Genomic DNA, 12105 nt, shown 5'->3' on the forward strand with positions numbered 1-12105 from the left:
GACAGTAGTGAGAAAGGATCTTGGCTCGGAAAATCAGGACGTAGAATCAGCATGGGTGGAAATAAGAAATAACAAGGGGCAGAAAACACTCGTGGGAGTAGTATATAGGCCCCCTAATAGTAGCTACATTGTTGGACAGCGTATTAATCATGAAATAATAGGAGCTTGTAACAAAGGTAATGCAGTAATCATGGGGGACTTTAATCTGCATATAGACTGGACAAATCAAATTGGCAAAGGTAGTTTGGAAGACGAGTTCGTGGAATGTATTCGAGACAGTTTCCTAGAGCAATACATCATGGAACCAACTAGGGAACAGGCTATTTTAGATCATGTATTGTGTAATGAGAAAGGATTAATTAGTAATCTCACAGTAAAAGAACCTCTGGGGAAGAGTGATCATAATATGATAGAATTTCACATTGAGTTTGAAAGTAACGTACTTAAGTCAGAAACTAGTGTCTTAAACTTAAATAAAGCCAATTGGATACATAACAGGGGCGAGTTGTCAAAGGTAGATTGGGAAATTAAATTAAAGGGTTCGACAGTTGAAAAAAAAATTTCAATATTCTCAACAAATATACATTCCATTGAGAAATAAAAACTCCACGGGAGGAGTGATCCACCCGCGGCTAACTAAAGAATAGATTGAAAGAAGAGGCCTATAATGTTGCCAAGAAGAGTAACAAGCATGGGGATTGGGAGAATTTTAGAAACCAACAAAGGTCGACCAAAAAATTTTCTTCGACGAAGCAACGTCATGGGAGAATCCCTGGTAATTTGTAAAAAATGGCACATCAGCGTGCATCCAATGTCACTTCCTGGATGGCATGCTTTATTACAAAAGAGAGAAAAGCCAGTTAGTCCATACTGTGTACTTGTGACCTGGAACCAAAACTGACAAGCACTTCACAAAGTCCCCTTGCCAAACAGCAATTGAACTCTGAGTGACCTGAGTTTGTGCTTCTTTAACAGCAATTAGACTTTCATGCCTTTATAAGAACATAAGAAATACGAGCAAGAGTAGGCCATACGGCCCCTCGAGCCTGCTCCGCCATTCATTAAAATCATGGCTGATCTTCAACCTCAACTCCACTTTCCTGCCCGATTTCCATATCCCTTGATTCTCCTAGAGTCGAAAATGCTATCGATCTCAACCTTGAATATACTCAATGACTCAGCATCCACACCCCCCTGGGGTAGAGAATTCCAAAGATTCACAACCCTCTAACTGAAGAAATTCCTCCTCATCTCAATCTTAAATGGCTGACCCCTTATCCTGCGACTATGCCTCCTTGTTCTAGACTCTCCAGCCAGGGGAAACAACCTCTCAGCATCTAACCTGTCAAGCCCCCTCAGAATCTTGTATGTTTCAATGAGATCACCTCTCATTCTTCTAAACTCCAGAGAGTATTGGCCCATTCGACTCAATCTCTCCTCATAGGACATGCCTCTCATCCGATGAATCAATCTAGTGAACCTTCGATGCACCGCCTCTAAGGCAAGTATATCCTTAGGAAAGGAGACCAAACCTGTACACAGTACTACAGGTGTGATCTCACCAAAGCCCTGTACAATGGCAGCAAGACTTCCCTACCCTTGTACTCCAACTGCCTTGCAATAAAGGCCATACCATATGCCTTCCTAATTGCTTGCTGTACCGATATGCTAACTTTCTGTGTTTTGTGTATAAGGACACCCAAATCTCTCTGAACACCAACATTTAATAGTTTCTCACCACTCAGTTTTTTTATTCTTCCGACCAAAGTGAATAACTTCACATTTCCCCACATTATACTCCATCTGCCACCTTCTTGCCCACTCACTTATCCTGTCTATATCTCTTTGCCGACTCTGTGTCCTCCTCACAGCTAACCTTTCCACCAACCTTTGTATCGTCAGCAAATTTGGATACATTACACTCAGTTCCCTCATCTAAATAATTAATATAGATTGTAAATAGCTGAGGCCCAAGCACCGATCCTTGCGGCATTGCACTAGTTACAGCCTGCCAACCTGAAAATGACCCGTTTATCCCTACCCTCTGTCCGTTAACCAATCCTCTATCCATCCTAACATATTACCCCCAAGATAAGGGGCGGGGGGGGGGGGGGTGCGAGGCCATGGAGGGATTTGAACACAAGAATGAAAATTTTAAAACGTTAAAATCAAGGTTTAAAGCCCATAACAAATGTAGACACAGGAAATTATAGAGGAAAAAACTGACACAAAAAGTGTGACAGAAGATGATCAGGATAATCAAGTGGTGTGGATAGGAAGAGCTCACAGACGGAAGATTTCTTAATATTATTGACATAGATAGAAGAATGAAACAGAAGTACAATATTCCACAGATCTGAATTCTCAATCTTTTTTTCTTGAAGTGACATGCAGAAAATCGCTAGAAAGAACACAAAAAGGAAGCTGTACAGTTTTCCATAGATTGCCCAAGGCCTTTAGTTGCAATTTAATAATATATTACACTTTAGGAAGGATGTCAAGGTCATGGAGAGGGTGCAGAGGAGATTGACCAGAATGGTACCAGGGATGAGGGACTTCAGTTATGTGGGGAGACTGGAGAAGCTGCGATTGCTTGCCTTACAGCAGAGAAGTTTAAGGGGAGATTTAATAGAGGTGTTCAAAATTATGAAGGGCTTTGATAGAGTAAATAGGGAGAAACTGTTTCCACTGGCAGGAGGGTGGGTAACCAGAGGACACAGATTTAAGATAATTGGCAAAAGAACCAGGGGGGAGATGAGATTTTTTTTTATGTAACGAGTTGTTATGATCTGGAATTCACTGCCTGAAAGGGCGGTGGAAGCAGATTCAATAGTAACTTCCGAAAGGGAATTGGACTTACACATGAAAAGGAAAAATTTGCAGGGCTATTGGGAAAGAGCAGAGGAGTGGTACTAATTGGGTAGCTCTTTCATAGGGCCGGGCATAGGCACAATGGGCCGAATGGCCACCTCCTGTGCTGTAAGATGCTATGATTCTATGCAATTGCCAGGGACTTTGCAATATCGGGTAGGACCTTGCAAAATGGACACTCTGACATTGCCCAGTTCATAAAACTCTTCATCCATGCCGCTTTCCTGCTGATGAAAAAGTAGTCGGAATGGATTGCTGGCAGATCCAATATCATATGTTTACCGTCCCTCAGGCATTTTACTGGACTTCCGCATTTAAAGCTCGCATTAGCTTTGCCTCCAGGATTTATCTTCGACATACATAAACCCAAAAATGTTTTATAAATACAGAAAGAGCAAGAGGATAACTAAGGAAAGAGTAGGGCCTATTAGACACCAAAAAGGTAATCTATGTGTGGAGGCGGAAGATGTGGGTATGGTTCTTAATGAATACTTTGCGACTGTCTTCACAAAACGGGGACGATGCAGAGATTATAGTTAAGGAGGAGGAGTGTGAAATATTGGATGGGATAAGCATAATGAGAGAGGAGGTTTTAAGGGGTTTAGCATCTTTGAAAGTAGATAAATCGCCAGGCCAAGATGAAATGTATCCCAGGTTGCTAAGAGAAGCAAGGGAGGAAATAGCAGAGGCTCAGACCATCATTTTCCAATCCTCCCTGGCTGCAGGCCTGATGCCGGAGGATTGGAGGACGGCTGACGTTGTACTGTTGTTTAAAAAGGGAGAAAGAGATAGACCGAGTAATTATAGGCCAGTCAGTCTAAACTTGGTGGTGGGCAAATTATTGGAATCGATTCTGAGGGACGGCATAAATTGTCATTTAGAAAGACGCGGGTTAATCAAGGACAGTCAGCATGGATTTGTTAAGGGAAGGTCATGTCTGATTAAGTTGATTGAATTTTTTGAGCAGGTAACAAGGAGGGTCGATGAGGGTAACGCACTTGATGTAGTGGACATGGATTTTAGCAAGGCTTTTGACGAGGTCCCACATGGCAGACTGGTCAAAAAAGTAAAAGCCCATGGGATCCAAGAGAAAGTGGCTGGTTGGATCCAAAATCGGCTCAGTGGCAGGAAGCAATGGGTTATGGTTGACGAGTGTTTTTCGGACTGGAAGGCTGTTTCCAGTGGGGTTCCGCAATGCTCAGTACTAGGTCCCTTGCTTTTTGTGTATATATTAATGATTTGGACTTGAATGTGGGGGGCTTGATCAAGACGTTTTCAGATGATACAAAAATTGATAGTGAGGAGGAAAGCTGTAGACTGCAGGAAGATACTGAGAGGTCTAGAGGAACAAAGGGACCTTGGAGTACATGTCCACAGATCCCTGAAGGTAGCAGGATAGGTAGATAAGGGGTTAAAAAGGCATACGGGATACTTTCCTTTATTAGCCGAGGCATAGAATATAAGAGCAGGGAGGTTATTCCAGAACTGTATAAAACATTGGTTAGGCCACAGCTTGAGTACTGCGTACAGTTCTGGTCACCACATTACAGGAAAGATATGATTGCACCAGAGAGGGTCCAGAGCAGATTTACGAGGATGTTGCCAGGGCTGGAGAATTTTAGCTATGAGGAAAGATTGGATTGGCTGGTGTTGTTTTCTTTGGAACAAAGGAGGCTGAGGGGAGATTTAATTGAGGTACATAAAATTATGACGGGATCAGATAGAGTGGATAGGGAGGACCTACTTCCCTTAGCAGAGGGGTCAGTAACCAGGGAGCATAGATTTAAAGTAATTGGTAAAAGGATTAGAGGGGAGCTGAGGAGAATTTTTTTCACCCAGAGGGTGGTGGGTGTCTGGAACTCACTGCCTGAAAGGGTGGTAGAGGCAGAAACCCTCAACTCATTTAAAAAGTACTTGGATGTGCACTTGAAGTGCCACAACCCACAGGGCTATGGACCAAGAGGTGGAAAGTGAGATTAAGCTGGATAGCTCTTTTTAGGCTGCCAGAGACACGATGGGCCGAATGGCCTCCTTCTCTGCCGTAACTTTCCATGATTCCATGATAAACATTTTTATAAACATATTATTGGCAACTATATCAAACCAACTACACAATGGAAAAGGTTTACTTAATAATGACTGCGTTTTGTGTGCAAACCTTTGTCCCCAGTCTGATAAGAGATTGTAAATCTGTTGCACGGTGAATGAAAGGTAATCCATCGAATGTAAAACTGCCCTTGGGAATGAAGGACCAGGGAACTGTTAACATTCTAATTGATCTTCCTCCTTCTGTGCTGCCAGCACAGTAGTTTCTGCACGACTTAGACCCGCTCCTCAAAGAAAACTTGGCAGATCCTACAAAATCTGTAAGTTTGATCATCTGTGCCTTTCTGATATCAAATGTGATTAATGCCCAATGTTCGCGCTGCAATCATCTCACCCTGGAATGAAGATCAGCCCACGCTTGACGATGTCACCTTATGGGGGAGCTTTGGCCGGTATGCAGTGAGGTCTTTTCAGTGACGGGCTTTTTGGCTGGCTAGCTGTGGCGTCTTAACGGTTAGATCACTTGAGGCAATAGCAGAGGACGGCTTTTATCATTGCTTTTGACACCAAGTTCGCGACATTTGCTGACAAATTTAGAAATTATATCAATGTGGCAGTTCTAAAACTGAATAGAGCAAAAATATTGGTTTGGTGTTCAACGGATTTGATACCACAGAATGCCGTAAGTAACTGATGACATTAAGAGGATGAACTGCAGAAGGCAATGGAGTCTGAAGTGATTTGAAGTAGCAGTGAAACCTCAAGGGTTTAGATATCAGGTCCAAACTACTCAGGAGTTTCTTTGTGAATATCTGAACTTATTGCCTCTATCCGAGATTACTGGCTTACGATCACTCTCAGCTATCATTACTCTGCGGTAATACATTATTCCTTCGTAAAACAGAGTGTTTCATTGTGGCGTGAATGCGGCTCAGCCGGTAGTATGCGCAGTTGCATTCGCAACCCCTCAGATAATGAAGCAGTCCGAGCCCGCATGCAGCAAGACCTGGACAACATCCAGGCTTGGGCTGAGAAGTGGCAAGTAACATTCGCGCCAGACAAGTGCCAGGCAATGACCATCTCCAACAAGAGAGAGTCTAACCACCTCCCCATGACATTCAACGGCATTTCCATCGCCGAATCCCCCACCATCAACATCCTGGGGATCACCATTGACCAGAAACTTAACTGGACCAGCCACATAAATACTGTGGCTACAAGAGCAGGTCAGAGGGTGGGTATTCTGCGGCAAGTGACTCACCTCATGACTCCCCAAAGCCTTTCCACCAACTACAAGGCACAAGTTAGGAGTGTGATGGAATACTCTCCACTTGCCTGGATGAGTGCAGCTCCAACAACACTCAAGAAGCTCGACATCATCCAGGACAAAGCAGCCTGCTTGATTGGCACCCCATGCACCACCCTAAACATTCACTCCCTTCACCACCGGCGCACTGTGGCTGCAGTGTGTACCATCTGCAGGATGACTGCAGCAACTCGCCAAGGCTTCTTCGAAAGCACCTCCCAACTCTGCGACCTGTACCACCTAGAAGGACAAGGGCAGCAGGCACATGGGAACAACACCACCTGCACGTTCCCCTCCAAGTCACACCATCCTGACTTGGAAATATATCGCCGTTCCTTCATCGTTGCTGGGTCAAAATCCTGGAACTCCCTACCTGACAGCACTGTGGGAGAACCTTCACCACACGGACTGCAGCGGTTCAAGAAGGCAGCTCACCACCACCTACTCAAGAGCAATTAGGGATGGGCAATAAATGCTGGCCTCGCCAGCGACGCCCACATCCCATGAACAAATTTTTTTTAAAATGCCTGTCTCTGAGTCAGAAGGTCGTGGCTTCAAGTCCCACACCAGAGACTTGAGCCCATAATCCAGGCTGACACTCCCAGTGCCAGTACTGAGGGAGTGCTGCACTGTCGGAGGCGCCATTATTGGCGGATAAGACGCCCATCTGCCCTCTCGGGCGAACGTAAAAGATCCCGTGATACTATTTAGAAGAAGAGTAGGGGGGTTTTCCCCTGTGTCCTGGCCAATATTTATCCCTCAGCCAGCATCACTAAATTATCACCTTGAGGTTTGTGGGACATTGCTGTGCGTAAATTGTCTGCCATGTTTCCCACATTACAACAATGACTACACTTCAAAAGTACTTAATTGGCTATAAAGCACTTTGAGATGTCGTGAAAGGCGCTTTATATAAATACAAGTCTTATTTTCTTGCATAATTTGACAGAATAGAGAATCGTGGTTTTCTAGGATTGTTCTGGCAGCTAAATACGATACATACTTATAGTAATTGAGCACAGCCATTCAAATCAGTTTAAATGAGATCTCTGATCCTCAGTGCAGAACCAGTGCTGTGCGTGTATTTCAAAGCCAGCAATCAGAATAAAGTGACACCGAAGGATTATGGAAGCTGCCCAGTCTGGTGCGTAGGGATGAACATCATTACAATCGAGTTACTCAGAAAAACCTTGCAGGTGCCATGGAGGGAACGTATAAAGTGAATGCAAACAATGCACACTGTATACACTGTGAAAACTGAATAGTTCACAGTGAGTTCAAGAAAATAAAACACTCGATCTTTGATGACTTTGTTCCAAAGAATGTGTTAATGGCCCAGAATTTGCTGGAGCAGAACTTCTCACAGTGGGCACTGTTTGTTAGATTTTTTTTTCTCCTCGCCCTTCAGCTCTAAAAATTTTTTGCGCCATAAATTGCGGGAAGTGGGAGCTGATAACGGTGTGTCGAGGACAATGGGGCGTCTGGGACCTGAGTGAGCGACGGGAGCAACAGTCTATCTCCTTAACCAACGAGATTTAAGGATTGAGAATGAAACAGAAGGAAATAGGGTTAATTAGAGTCAAATTAGATACGGAAAGAGAGATAAAGAGAGGGAAAGATTGGATTAAGAGAGAGACCGAAAAGAAAAGTCAGAAATTTTCAAGTTTTAACATTTTAAAAATCACTGGAACAATTTACTACCTGCAAGAATGAGACTCCACAGTTTTGATTGTTCCCTTCTGGGCTGGAGAGGTTAAGTGATTTTGCAGGGACTTAAATCTCATCATTAAAAGGATCATTAAGTACCAGCCCTAACTTTCTGCAGTGAATTTAATTCATTTTTACTGCACAAGTGCAGCAATTTCTTAAAACTCACGGGAAGATTGCGTGCGAGCTCCTGTTTTCGTGAGGCTAACGGCAGAACGGCGCAAATCATCCAGCAACTTGTGGCGATTCGCAACTCACGGCGTATCTCTTCCTCGCCACAAATTGCTGCGGTATTTACACACTTAATAAAGGCGTGCACGGTATAACTAACCGTTCTTTTCCCAGTAAATTCTGGGCCCCTAACAAGGACTCATAACGCGCTACTACCCATCATTTGTCCTCTGTTTTATACTCTGGTCTCTGCCAGATTTCAATATGAATACAAGTAGGGTGGACTGAAGGTACCTTTCTTGTTTGTAAGGTTTTGAACTTGGCCCAATAACTACTGCCATAGTGCATTGTAATGCTTTGTTTCAAGGAGGAGGGTAAATGAAAGAAAGACTTGTATTTATATAGCGCCTTTTGGGACCTCCCGAAGCACTTCACAGCCAATGAAGTATTTTTAAAGTGTCGTCACTGTTGTAAATGTAGGAAACGTGGCAGTTAATTCCAGCAAGATCCCCAAACAGCAATGAAAGAATGACCTGATAATGCGTTTTAGTGATGTTGATTGAGGGATGAATATTGGCCAGGACACCGGGGAGAACTCCCCCTCTCTAATTCAAAATTGTGCCGTGGGATCTTTCACATCCACATGAGAGGGCAGAAGGGGTTTAACGTCTCATCCGACAGTGCAGCATTCCCTCAGTACAGCACTGGAGTGTCAGCCTGGATCATGCGCTCAAGTCTCTGGACTAGGAGCTGACCCCACAACCTTATGACTCGGAGGCGAGAGTGCTACCCACTGAGCCACTGCTGTCACTCATAGTATTAGAACTCTTGCTGTGTGGTGGAAAAGCCTATTTTTTACGTGCAGGGGTTAGCGTAATAAACATTTATCTTGTACAACAATAGATAATGAACGGTAACTTGATAGAATTGTATGAACATTAAGCGTGCAAACCAATTCCAAAGGGCAGACATCACAGCTTATGAATTGTCTATTTTTAATGAGTTCCTGCTTAGAGTGCAAATTTAAACATTACAAATAATGCGCAGGGTTACTGAAATGTTACAAACATACGAAAATGACGGGCAGGGAAAGACCAGCTGGTCCATCAAGCCTGCCCTGCACTCACGATGGCCAGAACATCAAGACTAAACACTTCCCCACCCCTGCCAAGCCATGTAATTTCCTGGAACATAGGAACAGGAGGAGGCCATTCAGACCCTCGATCCTGTTCCGCCGTTCAATTAGATCATGGCTGATCTGTAACTAAACTCCATCCACCCTCCTTGGTTCCGTGACCCTTAATACCCTTGCTCAGCAACAATCTATCAATCTCAGTTTTCAGATTTTCAATTTCAATTGACTCTCAGCCTCAACAGATTTTTGGGGGAGAGAGTCCCCTTTGTGTAAAGAAGTGCTTCCTGACATCACCCCTGAACGGCTTGGCTCTAATTTTAAGGTTATGCCCCCCTTGTTCTGGACTCCCCCATCAGAGGAAATAGTTTCTTTCTATCTAGCCTATCAAATCCTTTAATCATCTTAAACACCTCAATTAGATCAACCTTTAATCTTCTATACTCAAGGGAATACAAGCCTAGTCTATGCAACCTGTCCTCATAATTTAACCCTTTTTGCCCCAGGAGAGGCAAAATACCAGAGAGAAAACCCAGGGGCCAATAAGGGAAAAAATACGCTGGAAAATTCCTCTCCGACACCCCCCCCCCCCCCCGCACTCAGGCAATCAAAACCGGTCCAGGAGATCACATGCACGAAGTGGTACCTGTAAAGACACTTACCTTCTATATGATGCGATCTCTACCCCAGTCGAGAAGCAGCCCGGCTCCCTTTCTTCATGCTATAGTTCTGAAGGAAGGCTCGAGAGTCTGGGCTTCTCCCTCTGGAACAGACAAGTTTAAGAGAAAATCTAATAGAGGTTTTCAAAATTCTGAACGGTTTTGAGAGTGTAAATAGTGAAAGGTTGTTCCAACTGGTTGGCGAATTAGTAACAAGGAGACCACGTACTGAGGATTGTCATTAGATGACAGAAGTTAGAAGGAACGTTTTCACACAGAGGTTTATTAAAATGCTTCACCATAAGTGATAATTGAGGCAGAGGCTATGGCACCATTTAAAAGGGAATTAGATAAGTATTTCAAAAGCAAGAATATAAAAGGATGTGAGGATAAGCCAGGGAAATGGGATGAGAGCAGATAGCTCCAGTTGAGAAGCTAGCATGGCACAGACACGATGGGTTGAATGAACTCCTTCTGTACTCCAATTCTCTGATTCTACATTCAGTAGTGATGCTTCCATCACAGGGTTGGGAGTTCTGTTACAGTTCTATAAAGCTCTGGTCAGACCCCATTTCGAGTACTGTGTTCAGTTCTGAGCATCGCACCGCAGGAAGGATATATTGGCCTTGGAGGGGGTGCCTCGCAGATTTACCAGAATGATACTGGGCTAAAAGGGTTAAATCATGAGGACAGGTTGCAGAGACTAGGTTTGTATTCCCTTGAGTTAAGAAGATTAAGGGGTGATCTGATTGAGGGGTTTAAGATGATCAAATAAGTTAATAGTTTCTCTCTATCTGCCCTATTTCCTCTGGTGGGGAAGTCCAGAACAAGGTGGGGGGGGCATCACCTTAAAATTAGAGCGAGGCCGTTCAGGGGTGATGTCAGGAAGCACTTCTTCACACAAAGGGGAGTGGAAATCTGGAAATCTCTCCCCCAGAAAGATGTTGCAGGTGGGGGTCGATTGAAAATTTCAAAACTGAGATTGCTGGATATGTTAGGTAAGGGTTACAGAACCAAGGCGGGTTGATGGAGTTAGATACAGATCAGCCATGATCTCATTGAATGGCGGAACATGCCCGAGGGGCTGAATGGCCTCCTCCTGTTCCGATGTTCCTACCACCTGCATCAAACCTGGATTGAAGCATAAAGGCCAGATGTTGTATCCAACTGTCACAAAGGTATATTCGCGAGGGTGTTGGTGCTGTCCGTGTGCAGCAGGAAGCATGCTTCCCTCAGATAACAGGAGCGTGCAATGGTTAAACAGAATGGACTTCCCGAGGTCTCTCCGCTAACAGTGAAGAAAGTCTCATTGTTGTTCAAGGGATGCAGAATGCCTGCATTTGACTACACAACAACAGCCACTCCCCTTCAAAGTAATTCATTGTCCGTAAAGGGCTTTGGGACATTCCTGGAAAGGATAAATAAAAGATAAGAACCTACATTCATATAATGCCACATCAGGTCTCTCAGGAAATGCTGCTTGTGTAACGAATTAATTTGTAATGCAGTCACTGTTGTTATCTAGCCAATCGGCAGCAACTTTGCACACAGAAAGGCCTCACAGACTGCAATGAGATGGTTTTGGTGGTGTTGATTAAGGGAAGAACGTTGGCCAAGGACACCAGGAGATGTCCCTGCTCTTCTTCAAACAGTGCTACGGAATCCTTAATATTCACCTTTGCGGGCAGACGGGGCCTCGGTTTAACAGCTCATCTTCACGACAATACCTCCAACAATGCATCGAAGTGTCGGCCGAGAGGATGCGTTCTAGTCCGGGAATGGACCTTAAACCCACACCCGATTTGACACAAAGTCAAGAGTGCTCCCAACTGAGCCAAACACTAAAATAACACAGCGCGGAATTTGGTCTGAATGCGATAGGCATTTGTACGATATCACCGCTGACACTAATTTCCACCCTACTACAACAACAACAGTTTGCATTCATACAGCACTTTCAACATAGAGAAACATCCCAAGGTGCCTCAGTGGAGCGATTATCAAACAAAATTTGATACCGAGCCAAATAAGGATTTATTAGGACAGGCGACCAAAACTTGGTCAAAGAGGTAGGTTTTAAGGAGCGTCTTAAAGGAGGAGAGAGAGGCGGAGAGGTTTAGGGAGGGAATTCCAGAGCTTGGGGCCTAGGCAGCTGGAGGCGAGGCCGCCAATGGCCGAGCGATGAAAATCGGGGATGCACAAGAGGCCGTAAT

At 44.3% G+C, this 12105-nt stretch overlaps 1 long non-coding RNA gene across 1 annotated transcript in view; it reads right to left on the bottom strand.

Annotated features, from left to right (window-relative positions):
* LOC137335701 (uncharacterized) overlaps window positions 1-12105 on the bottom strand; it is a 91964-nt gene that overhangs the window by 50801 nt on the left and 29058 nt on the right. Inside the window, exon 2 of the long non-coding RNA XR_010966480.1 lies at window positions 9896-9996. This is a non-coding gene — a long non-coding RNA (uncharacterized lncRNA). The remainder of the gene's footprint in view (window positions 1-9895; window positions 9997-12105) is intronic.

The sequence above is a fragment of the Heptranchias perlo genome, chromosome 20, assembly GCF_035084215.1.
Source record: "Heptranchias perlo isolate sHepPer1 chromosome 20, sHepPer1.hap1, whole genome shotgun sequence".
NCBI lineage: Eukaryota > Metazoa > Chordata > Chondrichthyes > Hexanchiformes > Hexanchidae > Heptranchias > Heptranchias perlo.